Raw genomic sequence first — 15,772 nt, forward strand, 5'->3', positions numbered from 1 at the left:
ATTAATAGCAAAAAGTTAGAAATGTCCCAGAATACCCCTTTAAGCAGTGATCATTTTACTCTGTATCTGTAGATGGTTCCTGTACTCTGAGACTGTTTGTTTGTCTTAGTGGTAAAACCCCCTGTAACACAGAATATGCATGATTGCCAGGGGTCTGACCGCTCGGACCACCAGTCATCCTGAGGATGCTTCCACTGAAGGCTCCATGTGAATGAACCTCCGCTGTATTCACTTCTATGGAACAGGCTGCACTCCGCAATCTTGTCCCTCCCATGAATGCGAATGGAGCGCTGATCACGCATGCGCACTGCTGCTCCATACCCGTGGGGCATTTGTGAGTGTTGTTCTCGGGATCACTGGTGGTCCCAGCAGTTGGACCTCATCCACAGGACAATATGGGACTGATTAGGAGAACAAATGGCTTTGGTGGTAAAACCCATTTTAATATGATAGTCAGTGTGCCCAAAATAAAAAGATCCCTCTAAAGTGGCTGGCACTAGGGGTCTACCATCCTTCTGATTGTCTAATAATATAAGTATCCACTGCCTGTTGTCAAATGATGTCAATTTCTGGTAAGAGAAATAACAAGATGGAGAGCAGGAAGTGGAGGATGATGGTTTATGCTGCACATAGAAGTCTATGGAGAAGGGAGGGAGGAGGAGGAAGCTGCTGCCTAGTGAGAGAGCACACAAGATAGGCCTGTTGCACAAAGGGGTGGGAATTTCGCAGTGGGATTTCCTGCAGAATTTCCGCCCGCTGCCATAGGATTGTATTAGATAATGCAATCCTATGCAGGCAGCCGCAATTTGACCGCGTGAAAACTCGCGCGGTAAACAAATCGCAGCATGTCCTATTTCTGTGTGAGCCTCGCAGAGGTCCCCACAGAAACGTCACGGGTGACGCGCCGGCTGGGCGGCAGCAGGCACATTGCAGAGCGGGGAGATGCCGGAGCAGGCCAGTCGCGGTGGTCACTGCAGTGGCACGGCTCGCATCCCGCTACGAGAATTTTTGCAGCGGGGTCTGACCCTGCTGTCTGCAGGAGGCCTTATTCACAGACGCTGCAGAATCTCCTAGTGAGTTCTTACTGGCGTGTGACCTCTCCTGCATTCATGCAGGGACCTATGGGGTCCTAGTGGTTGGACCCCACTGATCATAAAGTGATAACTTTATAACTTGGCACAACCCCTTTTAAAGGGACTTGTAGGGCCCTGTGTTTACCATATCGTAAGGCTATGGGTTCGTGTAAAGGGCCACACAGATCAGGGCTGTGCTGCTTATACTCTACTTCCTCCCTGTTCTCTTGCTACCTGCTCACAAACCCTTGGTCCATTAAAGGGGTCTTCTGGGACTTCAACCACTGATGACCTATCCTCGGCATGTGTAGTACGCTCATGCTCCAGTAGATGGATGACAGACGCATTGAGCGCAGTCTCAGGATGCGTTTTATAGCAATGTTGTCATTGCCATTGATCATTTGAACGCCGCCACACTTGTGATCTGCATTCAACCCTACAAATTTCTGGAGCACATCAAACGCACTCCGAGCGTGACCCAGTAATGACGAATGCCCTGAACGTGCGCTCCAGAGACACATGATGCAGTGATGAACAGGTAGAGCATGGTTGTTGCACTCTGAGCATGCTCGGAGTGCAGTGATGAATAAGAAGGCGCCGGCACATGTGGTCCTGGTAGGTGTTGTAGGAGTAAAGATACTCTGCATGGTCATGGTTTCTGGGATCGTCTCCGTCCATCTTACCCATGGTGGTTGTCATTCTGTCTTGCCGATGAGGCTGTGTATGACTTGATGGAGTAAAGAAGCTTCATGCCACAAGTCAGCAAAGTGTTTGCCCCCAGTTCTTGCCCATTATGGGAGATGGAAGACCCTAAGGACAGCGCTCAGTAGACGTCCTCATGCGCCCGTAGAAGCAGTTCTTCCACCTCTTGCTGGTTGTTTGTCCCGTAGAGGTCAGTGCGGAGGACGAAGCCTGCTGGATTTAGTTTTACAGCGCTGTGCAGGATTTCTAGGATCGTTAGTGCTTCAGCTGGGTGATTAGCCTGACACTTCCTAACTTCACAGGCATCGCTACTTCTTCTGCACTCTCATCCTTGTAGAACCACTAGAATACCAGAATCGGAATACTTCTGTTCTTAAGGCCCAACGTCCACAGGCGGATTTGAATTGCGGACGATCCACAGTTAAAGCCGCCAATGGGGAGGCACGGGGCGTCCGCACTGCAATCAACGCCTGCGGATTTGAGTTGTGGATGCCACACATGGAAAAGAAATTGCAGCATGCGCCATAGATCTCTACGGAAGCGAGCAATCCGCAATTCAATTGCGGATGCGTTGTGGATTTGTAGGCGGATACCGCTTTGGTTGCTTGGAGACCAAGCTTTACACATTCGTTGCCTCCTCAAATAATGGTATCTATGATTTTCTTCATAAAGGGTTAAAATGGAAAACGTCCACTAAAACATTTAAAGGGGTTTTCCTGTCAAATACGATCGCTGTATCCTCAGGATGTGTCGTCAGTGGTTGATCGGTTGGGGTCCACCGCTTGGAGCCCCGGCTGGTCGGGCACCCACTGTCAGCACCCACAGCATACCGTTACGGAGCAGAAGCAGTTGGCGCCAACCCCTGTGAAGTGTTGGCCACTTGTGATAGAAGGTGCAGGCTTTTAGTCGACTGATGACAGACTGCCATCATCTGCAAAGAAGGCTGCCATTTTTTAAAATTAGCTGGTCCATAAATGATTCATCCTTGATTGGACGTTAGCAGAAAAATCTTTCATCCTAGGACTTCCAATGGAGCGGTGGTCATGTGTGCACCTCGAAGCTTCATTCAGTTTCCATGGGACGCACTGAGATAGCCAAGCGCTAAACGGCATTATCTCCATCAGTCCCATAGTGCACAACCTTCCATTTAAAAAGTCTATTTCATGACCTCTTCCAGAACAGAAACTAGGAACCCCCGTCCTAGTGATCAGTGAGGTTACCAGCAGTCGTACATCTATTGCCCATTGAGTGATCCGGTGATAAATATTGTAATGCCCTGTGAGTCAATGTTGTTTCAACAAACTTTTCATAAGTTAATAGTACTGGTGAAAATCAGAAACTTTGTGTATTGTATTAGAGAAAAAAGCTTCTTCCTACATTTAGCAAGACTCTTCTCCCCTTCTTCCTACACTTCCACTGCTAAAATCTGCCTCGCCTCTTCTTCACTGACAAATCTGGTTACTTACTGCCCATAGAAGTCTACGAAGAGGAGAGGGAGCAGCTACAGAGTCGGCGATGCTGCTACTGATTCTATAGTCAGTGGTTTATCGCATCCTAGTACTGGATTCACATCTGTACTGCTGTATAATGTCCTCCATGCCACCGCTGGTCCTTGGTGTGCTACAGAGATATGGAGGTGCAGAATCTCCTTATCTGTATGCAGTGTATGGGGGACGACATGGCAGCGTACTGCACCCACCAGCTCAGGGAAGACTGAGAAGTAGATATACAGCCTGCAGAGAAAGCTGGGGATAAATATAAGATAATGGCGAGAAGTGGTGGTATTCATTATATGTACTTGGCATTATATGCCAAAACATCATATATGGACCGGTACAGTCTCTAAATGGAGTAGTTTATAGAATTATAGGAACGGTGTACGGCAGCTAATATAGCATCGGAGACTGTGGGGCGTTAGACGGGAATGAAGTGACTGTGCTAAACCACTCTGTCTCCTGTTTAGGTCCTTTTGGCTTTCTTCATTGGTGGCCAAACATGTAGTCATCAGGAAAACAACGAATGGAGCTACCGTGTTTCCCCGAAAATAAGACAGTGTCTTATATTAATGTTTGTTCAAAAAGGTTTAACTTTTTTACATGTATAGCTGCCTGGACACTATTTAAAATGACTTTTTTAATTAACTGTTAGCAGAGCTTAATTTTGGAGTAGGGCTTATATTTCAAGCATCCTCAAAAAGCCTGGAAAATCATTTTACATCCTCAAAAAATCTGGAAAATCATGCTATGTCTTATTTTCAGGGTATGTCTTATTTTCAGGGAAACAGGCTAACAGAAGGGACATGCATGCATTGTCAGGTTCCCACCGTTCGGATGTTGGCGATGTATGTCATGAGTGTTTTGTCCGTAGACAACCCCTTGTAAACTGCTAGCTTGTTGCTGCTAAATGATACCCCTTAGAATAAAGTTTGGTTTTTTTTTTTTTTTTTTTTTTTTAAAAGATGCTTTCAAATCATGAACAACCCCAATATACGCCCACATAATGATAAATGCATTCTTAGGGTTAAGGGTTATACAGCAGGTCTTACTGCAGTACTGGCGGTTTGTTGAGTCCAGCTCTGTTGATAGTACTACATACACTCACCGCTTTCCAGGGGCAGCCGGCCTATATTGAAGGCGATGTTCTGAGAGCACACTGACCCTATACAGGACCTACGATCACCCTGCCTAACTGTGGGGTAACCGCCCTGACAAAAGCGCCCCCCCACTCAACGGAGGCCAACTCTGCTGTAACTCTACGAAACCCTACAAACACTATATCCAGCTTAATGTTTCTCCCATATAGGTAGTTAATGGGGTCATCAGGATATTCGTAAGGAAGGACGTGGAGAGCAGGAATATCCACTATCCCAAAGTGATGTGAACACCATGATAATGGATGCTGACCTGTTAGAACGATCATATTATATAACTCCAAACTCCACTTACCACCCCACTAGGCCAACCGTGAATGCCAGACCCCCAGCGTGCGGTTACTGGGCACACACTGAAGCATGGCTGTTGAACACACGCCGACCATCGTCTTTTAGTGATGTTATTGCATGTGCACATTGATGTTAAAGGAGTATCCACCTCCGCACAGACTGACGGCACCCTTGGTTACCGTCGCCGTATACTCGTACAGCCGGTGCACACTTGCGTTCCACCATGCACGCATGTGAGATAACATCCGCATGTCTGATAAAACAGAGTGGCAGCTAAGTGCCATGCCGGGTTACATAGGGCGAGGCTGAAGGATCCCTCTGTCTTTAATTTGCCTATTAAGCATGAAGCGCCTGACAGCGGCGCCCCCCCCCCCCCCCCCCCACTTCGGCCGGAGAACGGGCACTTTGTTGTTTTAGTCATGTAGAAATAAAGTTTCCACTGTGTAAACTCTGAGCCGGAGGGTCACAAGACGAGCCGCGCCATCTTATATAACGGATATTATGTCTGCCTCCTCCATATTGCTTAAGGTGAGCGAAACGCTAAACTTACCGATAAGTTATGACTGCCTTCTGTGTCACACTTGCAGCAACTTGATAGTTGGGGGGGCTGAGTGATGCGGACCACGGAAAGGGAGTGTACCACCCGAAAACGTTTGCCACGACCCACAATGCCATAAGCTTATGTTGCTTTTAGGGGACTGTAAGGGAGCCGGATGATTCAATTTTTTTTTTTTTAATATGCTCCTGGGATCCAGCGGTATCCTCGTCTGAAATCGGCGCACGAAAATCTGACTGAGTACCATGCGTGTGATCTCCTATACAAGTCAATGGGAGAGTGTGGGCATGGGACTCTGAAAAGACTCCGATATAAGAGGACAACACGGCTGGATGATGGGAGCATGTCATTAACATAGTTACAATGGAGTTGTCCGGGTGGAAGGAAACTTTCTCTGTGACTGCAACGTTCATGTAAATAAGGGATTATAATACCCCTGGTAGAGGGAGGCTCTAGGACCCTGTTGTACCGCTTCTAGCTTGGATACAAGATGTGATACAGGCGGGCATGCAGGCTCTGGTACCCTGTTGTACCGCCTCTAGCTTGGATACAAATGTGATACAGGCAAGCATGGAGCCTCTAGTACCCTGTTGTACCGCCTATAGCTTGGATACAAGATGTGATACGGGCAGGCATGGAGGTTCTAGTACCCTGTTGTACCGCTTCTAGCTTGGATACAAGATGTGATACAGGCGGGCATGGAGGCTCTAGTACCCTGTTGTACCACCTCTAGCTTGGATACAAATGTGATACAGGCAAGCATGGAGGCTCTAGTACCCTGTTGTACCGCCTCTAGCTTGGATACAAGATGTGATACGGGCAGGCATGGAGGCTCTAGTACCCTGTTGTACCGCCTCTAGCTTGGATACAAGATGTGATGCAGGCAAGCATGTGTGCATACCTTCACACATCCACTGGTCCCAGCACCCCCCAACAGTCTGGTCAGACGCTCCTCTCTACTGGTGGTCTGTCGGAGGTCCTGAGCCCGGTCACCTTGTATGCCCTCACACATCCACTGGTCCCAACACCCCCTAACAGTCTGGTCAGACGCTCCTCTCTACTGGTGGTCTGTAGGGGGCGTCCTGAGCCCGGTCACCTTGTGTGCCCTCACACATCCACTGGTCCCAACACCTGCTAACAGTCCGGTCAGAACGGCCCGGTGGGGGACAATTCACTGACACGACCCTCCAGCTTCTCACATCCCAATAATGCGCCCCTCTCAGACTCTGGTAACGGGGTGAAATCTCTTCTCTGCGTCGTAGAGGCGTCTAGTGGTGAACAAGCTCTACACAAGCGGAAGAAGAGGTCACTACACACAAGGGGCCTCCGAGAGCCTCTTATAGGCCAAGGGGGGAACCACTTTTAGGGCCTCCGGTGACAAGACCGTCCATCTAATCACCACATCCCATCATTTACAGAATCACAACTTCTTCTGGGGACTGTATCTTATTGTTTTTTTGACCGTGTACATCGCCCGGCTCCCTGTCACATCCTCGAACAGCACCGTAACATAGTTTATTGTGCTGTGGGGATGTATGACGGCTTCCCTTTAAGTTATGTTTTAATATTGAACTTTAGTTTTAAGTTCTGTGTGTAAAATATATTTATCCTGCAGTTCTGACACTTCCTGTTCTGTAGAGGAAACTTCTGAGACTTCATCTTATCATTACAGACAGAACTGCAATGAAAGGTAACCCTTTTTTGTATGTAGGTACACCAGAATCCAAAATTCACTATAGGTGATCGTCATAGCTTACCTCCTCCTCCCTCGCTGCACAAGTGATAGAGCATGCTTACAACACTCTTCCGTAAAAATCCATGAGTCAGTCCATGAGTACAGGTTCCTATGCTTTACAGCAGTCTCATATCGTGTTTCCCCGATAATAAGCCTTACCCTGATTTTCAGGGGTGAGGGAGAGCTTAAAATATAAGCCCTCCCTGAAAATAAGCCCTAGCTACACTACATGAAGAAGAAAAACCTCGAAGACGGCGTCCCAGTTGTGATTGGCTCATCAAGCGCCGGCTGTGACTGGCTCAGGCTACGGTCCTGAGCCAATCACAGCATTCTCTTGCTGGAGGCGGGGTATTCAACCCATGTTACCAGGAAGAGAACACTGCAGCACCCCTGGAGGACACAGAGAGGGACTGGGACGCCACCTGTGAGGCGAGTATTAGGACATCCCCTGTAAATAAGACACCGTGCCTCTTTGGGGCAAAAATTAATATGACCATGTCTTGTTGTTGGGGAAACACAGTATCTCTCAATGTTAACTGTAGCTCAGGCATGATGGCTGCCCCCATGGTCATGTGCAGACAGTGGAAGGAAAAAAAATCTGCAATTAGAAAATAAAAGCATTGGATAAAAGTCACTATCTAACCTTCTTGGAGACCTGACATGTCCTATTTAAAGGGGGTTATCTGCACCCCGCCCCCCTCCCCCCGCCCCCCCCCCCCCCACACACACACACACTTGGGACCCCTGTCCATCTGCTGATCATCCAGTCTGCTGTCCACTGCAGCAGGCCAGACATTGTCATCGGCGGACAAGGGAGGAGGCGCAGGCGTCGGCTTCACTCCCATTACAATCGGTGTGAGAGCGGCGCTACTGCTGCACTTCCTGCGCTTCTTTTGGTCACGACTGGATATGATGTCCTGAGCGGAAAGTGCGGTAGCAGCGTGGCGCTCCTGACGCCAGTGAAGCCGCCGCCTGCACTTCCCTCCGTGTCCGCTTATGACAACATCCATCCCACTGGGAGATCAGCTGATCGTCCGGGTCCCGAGCAGCCTCGTGGGCATAGGAACCTGCAGTAGCACAGACGCAAGTGTGGCAGTGATGGAAATATCCCTGTAGGGCCGCCTGCAGACGGGCGGGTCGGATGTGGCGGGGATTCTCGCCGCGGGACCCGACCTGAGCGCCTGCAGGGACCAGCGCATACTCGCCCGCGCCCCGCAGCTCCGGCTTCTTCATGTGCCGGCGCAGACCGGAGCCGGCGGCGGCGAGTGACCCCGCACAGAAATTGGACATGCCGCTGTTTGTTTGCCGCGGTTGATTTCGCGCGGCTGTCTGCATAGGATTGCGTTTGCCGCGGAATTTCTGCCCTTGTGCAGGCGCCCTATGTGTTGGCTGAGAAGATAGGAAGCTGGTCCGTGCGTGGTTGGGTCTCGTTCTTGGCCCCGAAAGTGGGCCCAGTGTCTAAATCGGACTTTTGTGGCATTGCATATCAGTTCAGATGGGAATACCCCATCTACCGTACCCGAATTACTGCTTGTCCGGATCGTAGATCAGTTTCGGGCTTTTTTATTGTGCTACGATTTTCTCCATAACTGATATGCAAATAAATGAACAATTTGACAACTGGGCGTGACCCTGAGCTGCACCTTCTCTGTCCAATCAGAGCGGCTCCAGCAGCATGATCTCTGAGATTAAAGCCCCTCTTAAGCGGCACAATTATTGCGTAAATCATTAGATTGAGCGATTTGCACAATAATTGTGCAGTGAAAGAACGATCATAGATAAGTCACTGATGGGAACTTTCATGCAGACCTGAAGATCATCGCTGGCCTCCCGCTGCATCATTCCATATAACCGAGATGAATGGAGGCGGGCGGCCCGGAATGATCAGACCTGAGCGATGAGCCCTCCTGTGTAAAAGTACAGGAGCCATCATCGCTGGCCGACAGTCGGCCCTTGTAAAAGGGCTTTATACCATCTCCCTTCTGGCAGCGCCGAGGGCATTCGGGAGACGAGGAACAGGCAGCAGCAGGAGAGGCGGAGGAGATCCGGACTGGAACTTCTGCTTTCCCTGCTGCTTGCTGGCACTGAGTGCCGCGTCTCCTCTCTGCTACATGCTGTCTGGAGGGAGTGGGATCTCGGGGGGGATCGTGTGAGTCTCAAGAGGGCATGATGGATTTGGAAGATGTGACCGGTCCTCTAATTAGCGTATCAAATCTATAACTTTGGTCAAACATCTCTACAAAAGAGGGCGAATTTCTGTAGGACCTTTTTATGACCGCTCTATAATGAGGTTGCAGGGCTCCTTATACAAGAGAGCTGCATGTAAAGGAGCAAGGTAAACAGAACATCCTCATTTATGGCCCATTTACATGGAACGATTGTAGTGCGACATTCGTTCAAAATCGAGCGATAATCGTTGCGTCTAAACGCGAAGCCAACGTGCGCTACTCGTGCCGCTCAGCTGCATCCTGCATCTAAATCATCGCTGATCCGCTCACTTCTGGTTGCGTCTCACCGCTCCGTGTAGATATGGAACGTGAAGCGCTGAGCGAGACGTCGGCGATGATCTGCCGGTCTACACATTCTGCGGGGCGTGGACAACACGTCACCTGCTCGCTCAGAGGATGGTCCTCTAGTGTAAAAGGAGCATTACTGACTGCAAGCAGAGATCTTGAAAGTGGGGAGGAATTAACAGTGCGGCAGATCTACTAACACTGTACAATAGTGTAACAGAACGCACTTTTTCGCTGCAAGATAAATTGGAACGACCATGTGACCAGCGAGGAAGCAGCGATCGTCAGTAACATCCCTAACATAGAAGAAGTCGGATGGAAGAAAACTTTGTGTGATTGTAACATTGATACAAGTGATTACAGCATCAGAGCGAAAGGAGAACCGACCCCTTGTAGGGAGACTCTAGTACCCTGTTGTATCACCTCTAGCTTGGATACAAGATGTGATACAGGCAGGCATGGAGGCTCTAGTACCCTGTTGTACCGCTTCTAGCTTGGATACATGATGTGGTATGGGCAGGCATGGAGGCTCTAGTACCCTGTTGTACCACCTCTAGCTTGGATACAAGATGTGATACGGGTGGACATGGAGGCTCTAGTACCCTGCTGTATCGCCTCTAGCTTGGATACAAGGTGTGATACAGGTAGGCATGGAGGCTCTAGTACCCTGTTGTATCGCCTCTAGCTTGGATACAAGGTGTGATACAGGCAGGCATGGAGGCTCTAGTACCCTGTTGTATCGCCTCTAGCTTGGATACAAGGTGTGATACAGGTACTGTATGGCATTCTGCAGCATATCGGTGCACATTTTTGGTAACTGAGCCACTAGATCCTGTAAACTCGTAGGCTATGTACGTTTGTGTCCCAGATTGTCCCATACATGTTCCACTGGTGGTAAATCTGGCAACCATGCAACCACAGAAGTGTGACAATGTTGTGGGGGCTCTACTGGTGGTCTGTAGGGGGCGTCCTCAGCCTGGTCACCTTGTGTGCCCTCACACATCCACTGGGACTAACAGTCTGGTCAGAACGGCCCGGTAGGGGACAATTCATCGATACGACCATCCAGCTTCTCACATCCCAATAATGCGCCCCCCTCTGGTAACGGGGTGAAATCTCTTCTCTGCGTCGTAGAGGCGTCTAGTGGCCAACAAGCTCTACACAAGCAGAAGAAGAGGTCACTACACACAAGGAGCCTCCGAGAGCCTCTTATAGGCCAAGGGGGGAACCACTTCTAGGGCCTCCGGTGACAAGACCGTCCATCTAATCACCACAACTCTCATCATTTACAGATCTGCTGAGATGGAACCGCAGGATGAATTTACAGCAAAACTGTCTGCCTATCTTTTTTTCTACAGTATAGGTTTGCTTGGCATCATACTGAACACTAATTATTTTGGGGTAGTTTTGATCATGGATTGGGTTATAGCCGCTCCTCTAGTCCGCCCTTCTGCCACCACTTTCTATTTAGCAAATCGATCAACGCCTGTTCATACCGAAAGATCTGCAGCTGATCAACAATGATTTTCAGGTCCGTAAGATTATCACCAATTGGATGGTTCAAACGATTATTACTGATCAGTTGCTGCACACCTAACGATGATTGTGCCAACCAATCGATCTCCCCATTATTGGCAACAGCAATCTAAAAACGTGCCAGAGTTTCCGGTGTGGTTCATGCTGGATGATACATTTGGTGGATCTTTAGACACCTCTACCCTCTTGTATCACCTATTGCTTGGTTCACTGGCATTTCATTTGGACCCTTTCCCTTTTAAGCCACACCTCTTCCTCTTAGCCACACCCTTTTGTCAAGCAAAGGGCATTCTATTCTTTTTGGTGCATTTGCCTCAGAAATAGGTCTACGTGATGTGAAACATGCCAAGTTTGTTATATTCTGTAAGGATGTCTATGCGCCGCTACGTTAGGCAGTCTGGCCAGTGTCTTCATAAGTTGTAGAACTTTAAAGGGGTTTCCAGGACTTGGCTACTGATGACTTCTTCTCAGGTTAGGTGATCCATATCATGTTGGTGGGGCCTGCTGATTGAAGAGGCCACTGCTCTTGGGTTAATGCTGTGGCTTCTTCTCAGGCCTGTGATGTCATATTCATCGGTCGCATGACTTAGAGCAGCTCAATCCTATTCAAGTGAATGGGATTGAGCTGCTACTATGAAGTGTCCGCCGCCGCAACTTCTGACAGCTGATTGGCTAGTGGAGGTCCACCGCCGCTCAGAATTTTCCCTATCCTCAGGATAAAGCAGTCATGGTGCCATTGTATGACAGAGATGGTATAAATCTGTAGTATGGCGCTACGTGTGAGCCCATCCGTTGGTCCTCAGATGAAAGTACCTGCTGGTCAGGGATTTTAGATGACCGCTTTCTGAATGATTTGGCGGTCTGCGGGGGTTGATGACTTGATGCATTAACCCGCGGTATTGTTCCATTCGGACACAGCTGCGGTCTACTTTGGCCCTCCGTTCTGTTCGGCACAAACAGTCTTTCAACTACAGCACTTGCCGATATACGAAAAGATCCAAGAAGGCACAGAAGCCTCTCGACGCACCTCTACCGGTGAATGATTATCGTTCAATCAAGCAAAAGCGAACAATAATCGTTCGGTCTAAAGGCGAGCAGCGACAAACTATCTTCACCTTTTTGTTTTTGGGCACTTAAATCCCTATTGGCTCGTTCAGTCCCTCTCATTGACTTTTACAGGGAATGTGAAAGACTGACCGATTTTACGATTTAAACGATTCTCGTTTAACGAGCCAATGCTGTCTCTGCCTGCATGAATGGGCGAATGAATGAGCCATGACGTCACTCATTCAAACAGGAATTTGCTCGTCTAGAAGGACCTTTTTACAAATGCTTGCTAGTGTCGTTAAAGGGCCCGACCATTGGATGGCTGTTCGAAATTGGTATTTTCAGATTTCTGGTATATTGCCAGCTGTCACCCCTAGTGATCAGTCATGATGGCCAGGGAAAGTCGGGTCTAGAGGACCTCTTACACAGGTCAGTGTTTGGGTACAAATGTTTGCTTGCCTGGTTTTTGGGCTTCATGAAGGCCGACCCAATCAGCCGATGAACGAGCGAACGTCCAGTCATCAGCCGCTCATTAGTGCTGCTGGAAAAGTCATTGACCGCACATCCCTGTGTGTAAGATCCCCTAGGGGGACCAAACTGTTGTATGTACGATCGTTCATCATCCATCCTGATGGACACGTCAACCAACACTGATCTCGTTTATCAACGATCACTTCAAATGATCTTAAGGGGCCCGAACTGAACGCAGCAGTGTGTCAATGGGGCCGCGCCTCTTCTGTCACTTACAAGTCCCATGGCTCAAAGCAGGGTGACAACTATTACAGCCCCCCCCCCCCCTCCCATAGGGGTTGTGGGTATTTCCAGAATCCCGAGTGTTGCTGCGTCCCTAACCACAATCTATGCACCGTAGCAAAAAAGTGTCATTTTCTAGGTGGGCAAAGTAGCAAAAGCAGTAAAACTGTAGAGGCTGAAAAGACAGAAAATGCAATTGTGACAATCGTTTTTTGCCTATTTTGGCATTTGGTGTAGGGTGCCATGAAAACCCCTGCCGACTCCTGAGCTAGTCCTCGCAGGACTTGTCATGTCGCTAATGACACCCGGCTTGTTACATGAGTGTAAACAGCCGCACCCGTCAGATATGTTGTAAGTCCCTACCCCGCTCCTGGGTGTACAACCTGCTGCCGGCCCAAGGAGTTTCACTTTTTACACCCGGTGTATATCCTCCAAACAAGGCTAATGGCTTTCTCTCCGTGCGCGGCACTGAAGCGGCCCGCCCACGCTGCGAGGAATGAGTGTCGGCCTAATGTTGTGGCTTTGGGTTTTTTTTCGCTTTGTGTGACAACCGTATTCTACGAATCTCCTCGCAGCCTTCCGAGAGCTCTAAATGCCCCCCCTCCCCCACCCCCAGTACAATGTGATTGTGTGAACAGCTGATAACGCTGGGGCCAAACGCCTCTAATGCGTATAGTCCATAGGGGCCGTCCACTGGGGTTACCCTCCAACACGGGACTGATGCTTTCCCAGCCGGTATTTTGTATTCCTGCTGCCATAATGGAAATCGGAAATGCAAGTGTGGTCAGAGCTTTGCTTCACTTAAAGGGATTGTCCAGCTTTGCTTCACTTAAAGGGATTGTCCAGGGTTAGAAAAATATGGCTGCTTTCTTTCCAAACACAGCGCCACACTTGTCTGTAGGGTAGTGTGTGGTATTGCAGCTCAGCTCCATTGAAGTGAATGGGACATGAGCTGCAATACCAGACACAACCCACGGACAAGTGTGGTGCTGTATTTTGAAGAAGGCAGCCATGTTTTTCTAACCCTGGACAACTCCTTTAAATGGGTTTTCCTGGCAGTTTCCATTGGATATATCCTTTTTGGGATTGGCTATCAATAGTTTGAGGTTCGCGGCTCAGGACCCCAGCTGATAGGTTGTGCACTGTCAGCGCCACAGTGAAGGGAAGCACATATCTCCGACCTCCTGTGTAGTGGCTACCGCTTGTCATTGTAGGTACGGCTCCAGTTGAGTTTACTGGCAGCTGAGCCTGTAATTACCAGTGCCGACCACTACACATGTGCCAGAGCTATAGGCTTCCACTCTGTACACTGGGCTGTGGTGCTGATGGTGGGCACCCTTTCAGCTGGCTATCCAGGGTCCCGAGCTTTGAAATCCAGCTGATCAACTATTGATGACCTATTCTGAGGATGGATCATCAATGGCAATTGCCTGGAAAACCACTTTTTAAGGACCAAATAACCACGTCTGGGTTTTAAATGGATCAAATTTTTTTTTTTTTTTTTCTCTATCTGATACCAACTGAAGTGAACGGAGACACTATTTTGGCGGATCTGTTCGGTTTGTACCCGCTTTCTATCAGTTTTGATTAGTTTTTTTAAGAGTTGCTGTCGTTGCCTTTTAGCCCCATAAGCTGTTGTTGGACCTAAAGGTTTCCCTGCTATAAAACCGCCATGTTTTCCCCGCTGTGTGCCATGCCACCGCGCTGGATCTTCCCTGTGCCGTCATGTTTGCAGGCTGCTGCAGCCAACGACCGAGCTCTGCACTGAACCGCTGAAATCTGTTGGTGGCTGCAGCAGCCTGTGACATCTTGTAAACAAACGGCAGCGAGGAGAGTATATGGCGGTTTTATGGTGGCGGGAGGGATAAAATCTTGGGCATCCCCTATAAATATAGAGGAACACTCCAGGAAAAGTGTTCTGCCCGCTACATTACAGACCGCTGTGCTACCACCTATGTTGGTGTCTTCTCTCCAGCGCCCATTACTAATAGGTAGAGGAGGTGTAGGATTGATGTGGAGGGGAACGACCTCAAGCAAACTTGTTTTCTTGATTCTTAATTTAGTTTTTTGCCATTTTTGGGTTTTTAATTGTACTTTTAATTTCTGAGGCGTTTGGTGGCCACAGATTGGATGTCTTTGTGTTGAGTTCTACATATTAGTGGTTGTACAGCCGTGTCTGTTGGTCACCGACCGATCCTCACGGGGGCCGTTATGTACTCGTTGCGTATTTTGTTATCTAAGTGTTATAATGGTTTAGTGCATCTTGTTCTTCAAGCTGACGTGTACGTTGTATGAAAGGTGACGGCGGGTGAACGATTGATCATTTAAGGCTTATTTACAGGGGGGAGAAAACTGCATAAGTTCTGCGCATCAAGCAATGTATTAAAGGAGTTGTCCAGTTGTAAACTACTAATGGCCTATACTCAGGATAGCTCCTCAGTAGTGGATTGTGAGGGTTCACCGCCTGGCAACCTGCTGATGTGCTTGTTAACTGAGCTGACTTTTGCAGGAAGTAGACAGCGCCGTTCTCTCTGGAGTGGCCGTTGTTTGCTATGGGCCAGTTAAAAATCGCATGGAACTTGCATGTACATTCGAGTACTTAATAAAAGTTTGTGTGTTATATGGGGACTGTGGAGACCACCTCTCCCAGACAGCTCTGCCGACGACCGGTCAGGCACTGAAATTCAAAATCTTCAATCTCTCTCCCCCCCCCCCTCGTTAGGAATGATTGTTTGCCACTCAGTTGCTGGCAGCGGTTTCCCGGATGATTATCATTCAGGTTCCTGCAGTTCGTGGAGAATCTGAACGATAATCGCTCCATGTTAAAGGGCTCAGAGTAACAAAGTCTTCTGACTGGTTTGGATTTTTCTACACAATGAAGTTACCGAAGGTGGAAATGTTATGTAATTTTTTTTT

At 48.7% G+C, this 15,772-nt stretch overlaps 1 protein-coding gene across 4 annotated transcripts in view; it reads left to right on the forward strand.

Moving 5' to 3' along the window:
• The window catches only part of GNAS (GNAS complex locus), a 193,026-nt gene that overhangs the window by 117,351 nt on the left and 59,903 nt on the right, over positions 1 to 15,772 (forward strand). The gene's annotated exons all lie outside the window — the stretch shown is intronic.

The sequence above is a fragment of the Eleutherodactylus coqui genome, chromosome 13 (assembly GCF_035609145.1).
Source record: "Eleutherodactylus coqui strain aEleCoq1 chromosome 13, aEleCoq1.hap1, whole genome shotgun sequence".
NCBI lineage: Eukaryota > Metazoa > Chordata > Amphibia > Anura > Eleutherodactylidae > Eleutherodactylus > Eleutherodactylus coqui.